Source organism: Canis lupus, chromosome 30, assembly GCF_003254725.2.
Source record: "Canis lupus dingo isolate Sandy chromosome 30, ASM325472v2, whole genome shotgun sequence".
Taxonomy (NCBI): domain Eukaryota; kingdom Metazoa; phylum Chordata; class Mammalia; order Carnivora; family Canidae; genus Canis; species Canis lupus.
The window spans coordinates 15381171-15388277 of record NC_064272.1 but is presented as its reverse complement, the minus strand read 5'-3'; the positions used below and the strand labels follow the sequence as shown (position 1 = coordinate 15388277).

The following is a 7107-nucleotide window of genomic DNA, read 5'->3' as shown; positions in this document are numbered from 1 at the left end:
CAGCTAGTGTCACCGAAAATTGCTTGGTGGTGTGGGGAAACTCCCTGCTCTGTACACGAACACTGGAATTTGATGATCAGAACTACCTTTTATGTTTGCAGAGTTTCTTTTGCCATGTCCCTAGTATTAGGTCATGGATATCTTTGAGAGCCTTTAGTCTGCCTGCCATCATGTTAGCAAGCAGATTTGAACCCAAGTTGGTCTTATTACACTTGGACTTTTTCTACTAGACTCCATGGTATCCTCTCATAACTGCCCAGAAGCCCTGCTCATCTTGTACCTCTGTATTTGCCACTTTTGTTGTAGCAGATGGTAATTCTTTGGGTTGCAAGTAATAGGTAACATTTAACTAAGAGCTGCTTGAGCTGTTTAAACCAGTAAATGGGGGATCCCTGGGTGGCTCAGCAGTTTAGCGCCTGCCTTTGGCCCAGGGCGCGGTCCTGGAGTCCCAAGATCGAGTGCCGCATCGGGCTCCCTGCATGGAGCCTGCTTCTCTCTCTGCCTGTGTCTCTGCCTCTCTCTCTCTCTCTCTCTCTCTCAGTCTATCATGAATAAATAAAATCTTAAAAAAATAAACCAGTAAATGTTTATTTTTCTCACATAACAACATATCTGGAGATGGTAATTGGTCTTGTTTCAGTGATTCAATGATGTCAAGGCCATTGGCCCAATTTGATTGGCCTTTCCCTTATAGTTGCAATATGGCTGCCACAGCTTCAGCTATCACGTCCACATTCAAGACAGGAAGACATGGGGCGCCTGGGTGGCTCAGTCAGTTGAGCGTCCACCTCTTGATTTCAGCTGAGGGCATGATCTGAGGGTCCTGGGATCAAGCCCCACATCAAACTCCCTGCTCAGCACAGAGTCTGCTTAAGATCCTCTCCCTCTGTCCCTCTCCCTCAGTTTATGCTCTCTCTCTCAAATAAAACAAAACAAAACAAAACAAAACAAAAGACAAGAAGACATGGGAAAAGGAAGAGTAGGCTCCAGTTTTGTCTGCCCCTTTTTGTTTGGTTGGTTGCTGTTGTCATTGCTGTTGTCTGCTCCTTTTATGAGGAAGGCAGATATTTTCCCTGAAGACCCATGAGACTCCAGTTGTATCCCATAGACCAGCGCTGTGTCATATGCCCCCACCTCCTGCAGGTGCAAGGAAGCCTGAGAAAGTGAGTATTTAGCTTTTTTTTTTTTTTTTTTTTTTTTTTAGCTGGTAGAGGCAGGCAAACGAAGAGGATTAGAAATGAAGTTTGGATTAGCTAGCTCATAGTGCCAGAATTTTCATCTGTCCAGGACCCTGTCTTTGCTTTTTTCTCTTGCCAGTCCACAATTAGAGTTAGAATCATGTTCCTGAGTCAGACACCTCCTGATGGCTGTGCTATGACCACCTGTCCGACAACCCACTCACTCCTTCTTGTAAGATATCCCTGACCCTAGTGAACCACTTAGACTGCCATGTGCAGTGGCCTGGATCCACTGCTTGTCATTGCCCACTGCTGGCTCTAGAAGCACCTGACTACTTTTCATAGGCCTAAGGACTCCATTTCTCCCACTGGCTATGCAGAGGAAAGCTTCCATTCTGACAGCACCTATTTTTTTATGGGTCATTCCTATGTGGTTTGTGTGTGTGTGTGCGTGTGTGTGTGTGCACATGTATGCCTGCATGTACAGGTGCAGAAAAAAAAAAAAGGAGAGAACAGGCCACATTGACCAAGGACATTTTATCCTATGCTAGCTCTAAATTCTATCAAAGTAGAGAGTCTTTTGAGAATATAACTCTGGTGGAAATACCGTTGTCTCCAGTCTCTCCTTCAGTAACAGACTATGATTTTATGTAGCAGACATGTACCAGGCAAAAGACTTCTTCATTCTCAGATGAAGATTTTAGTGTCTCTTATAGCTAGGAGCAACCATGTGACTAAGTTCTGGCTAATGGGATATAAGTGGAAACATTGTATTGGGCTTTCAGGACATTTCTTTAAAGTGAGTGAGCATGTTCTTCTTTGTCCTCTCACCCATTTGGCTATCCGGAGTGCAGATGAAATGGCTAGAGCACTGTCAGCCATTTTGGACCAGGAGGAGGAGAGATACAGTTAGTTGACCTTAGAACAACATGGGTTTGAGCTGCATGGGTCCATTTATAATACACAGATTTTTTCAATAAATATAGTACATTACTATAAATCTATTTTCTCTTCCTTATGATTTTCTTTTTTTTTTAATTTTTATTTATTTATGATAGTCACACAGAGAGAGAGAGAGAGAGGAGTCTCCATGCACCGGGAGCCCGACATGGGACTCGATCCCGGGTCTCCAGGACCACGCCCTGGGCCAAAGGCAGGCGCCAAACCGCTGCGCCACCCAGGGATCCCATCCTTATGATTTTCTTAATAACATTTTCTAGTTCTCTAGCTTATTTTATTGTAAAAATACAGTATATAATACATATAACATACAAAATATATATTGATTGACTTTATGTTATTGTAAGGTTTCCAGGCAACAGTGGGCTACTAGTAGTTAGGTTTGGGGGAGTCAAAGGTTACACATACACACTTGTAACAAAAGTTACATCCGTGCAGATGTGCGGCACCCCTATCCCCTATTTTGTTCAAGGATCAACTCTACTTTAAGAGTGGCCAAGAGCTGACACTATCCCTGAACTTCCAACCTCCAGGGAAATACATTTTTTGTTTAAGTCACTGTTCTTTTGGATTTTTGTGTTTTTGCATCTAAGCCTGACCCTGAATAACTCACCTACGTATCATCTGCATGATGTCTAACACTTGCAATAGTCCTTCCAGGTACATTATCTCATTTTTAACAGATAGGAAAACACTCATTTTTCTGTGTTATTTCTAGCAGATCCTGGGGTCAAAGAGAGCCAGTAAGGGCCAGTAGCAACCATCAGAGAGCTGTTTACCTGTCAAGACTGAAGACCGTAGGAAAACTGAAAGCATTTGGTTGAGGGAGTGAAAGGAAGATGTTGCTTTTGGAGTTAATAGCCACTCTAGGAGGAATGGACCTACCTTTATTTTTGTGCAGCTGGGCCCTAACTCTCTGAGACACAGCCCTTTCTCTCACCATTTCACTTCCCCATTTTTCAAGCGGCATTTTGGTCCTTGCAAGAACTTTATATCAATATTGTCTTGTGGACTTTTATCCCCCTGAAATAGAAATTAAGCAATGTTTTCATGACTCACTGATGAGCTGTTCAACTCATTCTCGGTACAAGCTCTTCAGGAGCAGGTCTTTGTGATAGAAATGGTATTGGTGGCTGGAGTAAGAGTCCTTGTGGTATAAAGTACCTGGTGACCTGCTCTACTTGGTTCCAGAGTAGCAATTGGCCTGTAGTCCACCAGAGCTGTTTCTGTCTTGTTCTGTTTCTGCCTTCCTGCACTATCTCTGGCACACCCTCCCTCTGTCCCAAATCTCACATGGGGCTATCTTCCAAAGCTGGCCAGGCATTTTTCTCAGGTGTCCTTCTTCCCCAGTCCTCTAAGAAATCCTAGCAGGACCTGGCTGATCCCATCATGGCCCAGCCTGACTCAGCTCTTCCTTGAACCTGCCTGTTCCATCCTAGAAGCCCAGCCAGGGCAGGCTGTCCCTTAAGAAGCTGGCATGTGGATTCACAGCAGGCATCCTTGGAGGGGGCGGGTGGGATGTCTCTGAACAAAGGATGCAAATGTAGTGGTCCAAAGCCCTGTTTTCCAAGGGCAGTGATGAGAGGGGTTAATGGTACTCTGATGATTTAATGACAGTAATGGCTTTTCTTATCTATTATTCATATTTTTACTCCTAGCAATCCTGTGAGGTATTTAGGGTGAATTTTATAGATATGATCTCCAAGGAGGAGAAGGGAACAAAAACTAAACATTTAATGAAAGCCAAGTTTGAGTTTGTTTTTTGTACACACTGGCTGGTATCACAGCAGGTAAGGGCATGTGATTGAAGTGAGTCAGCACTTGGTTCTACACTAGACCTGCTGTGTAGACTCACTGGCTGTGAGGCTTAGACAGGCCAGTAAATAAACCAGAGTGGCTGAGTTAACTCAGAGCCTTGACTGCCTCTTTTGCAACATGGAGATGATGGGCCTGGGATCTAGATGTGAGCTCTCTGGTGCCCTGGGAGGCAGTACGGTATAGTGGCTATCAGTACAGGCTTTCCAGAGCTGCTGGAACAATCCTGGCATCATTGTTCAATAGCCAGGCAACCTGGGCCAAGTCATCAAACTTAATCTGATCCTCATTTCCACATCTGTAAGGTGGTGATGAAAACACCTCCTAGCCTCCAGGAGTTGTTATAATGATGGAATGAGGATGCAGGTAAACTGTCTTTTGTTCCACAAATAGAAGTTCTTACTTTAATTATTTTTAGCATTACTGATTGAAGAGGATATTCTAATGTTCTGGAAAGAAGGAGACCATCCACCTAGCCCGCCCACATACCTAGAATAGAGATGCACTCAATTAATGAGCTTCTCTTGGGCTGTTGGGACAGCTTTTCAGCCACCACCTTTGGGCTGAGAGCTGTCTGGCTGTGTTAGCCTCTCAGGCTGTTCCTCACTCCCAAGACGCAGATCTGGTTCCTTTCACCTTCCTGATAGGCCCTGGCAGAGCTGCCCAGGACAGCCAAGGTCTCCAGGGCTCCCAGGGACAGAGAAGCAGCCCACGGGGGCCATGGCTGCCTTCGTACCTTACGTAGTCTCGCCTGATCCACCCTGCCCGTCGGCCCTCCGAGGACTCAGTCCTCCTGAGGAATGTGGACTGCCTGAGCCCCTGGAGTCTGGCCAGCACAGTGCCTACCCCCGTGAGCCGGTTGCCCCGGGCACCCCCTCCGCCAGTCAAGGAGACCTCAGCAAGGACTCCCATTAACCAGGTGGGCTCCTGTTGCTCCTTCTTTCCCCAGACCCACACAATTGTTAGGAAATTGTTTCTTTGAATGGTGCTGGCTTCCTCAGCTTTTCCTACTCTGTGCTCAGTTTTCAATTGCGGGCCGCGGTGTAGACTCTGTATTACAGGGGATAGGATACCTGCCAGCTTCAGAGTCAAGCTGGTTCAAAGCAGCCTTTCTTTACCCTGAGTGGCACGTACTTACTTAGTGAGGCAGGCACCGTATGGCATGTGGTGCCAAGTGCTTTACAGGGACTAGTATTATCTCCTGGACCCTCAAAACGTGTCTGTTAGATAGCTGCTCTTAACAGATGAGGGCATCCAGGCACAGGGGCGCAAAGTGACTTTCTCGAGGCCGCATAGCATGGGCATCTGTGACAACAAGGAGCCCTGGGAGGGGAGAAGAGGCCAGGGGATGAAAGAAAAAGAGGAAGGCTACTTCACACCTTGCCCTCCAGGATGGTGGTGGTGGTCGGGGGGCGGGGGGGGGGGTGTCCAACTGCCTTAGCCACTTTCTCAGTTTTGCAGAAGAAGGTATAGAGGTGGAAAGAAGAGATCAGCCAGGATTGAAGGGAGGGTTTATGAAGATGCAAAAAGGCCTTTCCGCAGAAAAACACATTCCAAGGGTTTTGGCAGACAGGATGTCAAAAGGTGCCTTTTTGCTCTGGGGGGAGCAGGAAGCAGCCAGGATGCCTTTTGGTTGGTCGTAAGCAACCATTTAATTCCGACCCTGTGTTTAGATCCCAAGGGAGCCCAAGCCACCAAAGTCATGAATACACATGAGCCCAATGCAGCCTCGTGGACAATAAGACAATGAAGGTGACATCTCGGATTCCCGCAGTCGGTGGCCACATTGTTTTAATTTGCAAATTAATGAACAATTTCAGATGTCAGAGCTTTGGCCTACGGAGAAATGTAACCTTCAGCTGAGATTTTCTTATCTCTTCTGATATGGATGTCTACATCTTCCCTGGGTTTCAGCAGTTTCCTCTTCTCTGCTCCTAAAAGAACCTGCATTTCCCTTTCCTGACTCCCTTCCTGGCTTCCTGTGTGCTAAGCCTTTGCAGTTGTCATCATGTCTTCAGAAGGCATTTGATAGGTACAGGAAGTTGCACCAGACGGGAGATGGAACCAGCAATCAATAAAAAAAGAACTATGTTTCTAAGAAAAAATGCATCACGGCTTCCCACCGGAGTTGTGTACCATATGTCCTAATATCCGTGGAACAATGGATCTAAATTTTAGCTCTTCTGCTTGGCTGTCCTGGCCATCTAAACAAAACAAAACAAATCAAAAAAAAAAAAAAAAGAAAGAAAGGAGACCTTTTAACCTGCTGCTACCCAGCTTCCTGACCATTCCGAGTAAAGACTGCCTTCCCTTTTAACCCTTTCATCAGATATCACAAAATAAAATCTCTCCTTCCAGCTTTATTTCTTCTGGCTACTAGTTTAGTATATTTATGGTGCATGAGTCATCAAGCTGCCGCCTGATTGGAGAAAAACCCAGCACCCCTGAGACCATCAGTCAATTACAGCTATTCTCAGCTTCATTCACAGATTTATTAGCTTGCACACACAGAGAGAAATTCATTCAGCAAAGTTCATTCATAAAAATTTCAACACTCTGCATCATCCTGCACATCTCAGCCTTCTGCTGCCGGCGGGCTCCTGAAAGAAGCTCTGAGACGAGCCCGGGAGGGCTCAGGGAGGGAGGGGAGCTCCCCCTGGGCTGGGTGGGCTGGCTGGGAGGGATCTGAGGCGCCCCGAGGGCTCGCAGGTCCCTGCGATGATGCGGAGCGCCGCCCGTCACTAGTCCCTCTGGCGTGTGGCCCGCACGGGATGCAGGACAAGATCTTCCGAGAGAGGAAGCCCATCGGCACCAACGGGCTCAGGCCGAAAGGCCTTTGGCTCATATATACATTTTTTTTTTCCTCCTTCCTTTTTTAAATGAACAGTCACTGGAACAAATAAAGGGTTAATAGGCCAGTCATTGCCCCGCCCCGTGGGAGCCGGAGGGAGCAGGTTTGAAAGTTCCTTGTGCAGGAGGGAGGGCTGGGGGTGGGGGGCGCTAAGCACCTCTGCGCCGCGGCGGGCCGGGCCGGGCCGGGCCGGGGGGTGGGCGGCGGGTTCCGAGCCCGAGACTTGGCCCTGAGCGCTCCGGCCGCCGCCCGTGCTGCCGCGGCCGGGAGGGCTGCAGTCGGCGGGGGAGGGGGAGGGGGAGG

General features: G+C 47.4%; 1 long non-coding RNA gene across 1 annotated transcript; it reads left to right on the top strand.

Annotated features, from left to right (window-relative positions):
- Positions 1-4501: 4501 nt before the first annotated feature.
- LOC112675460 (uncharacterized) lies at positions 4502-6202 on the top strand. The gene is made up of 2 exons (XR_003145891.3): positions 4502-4872; positions 5627-6202. It is a non-coding gene; the product is annotated as an uncharacterized LOC112675460 (long non-coding RNA).
- Positions 6203-7107: the final 905 nt, after the last annotated feature.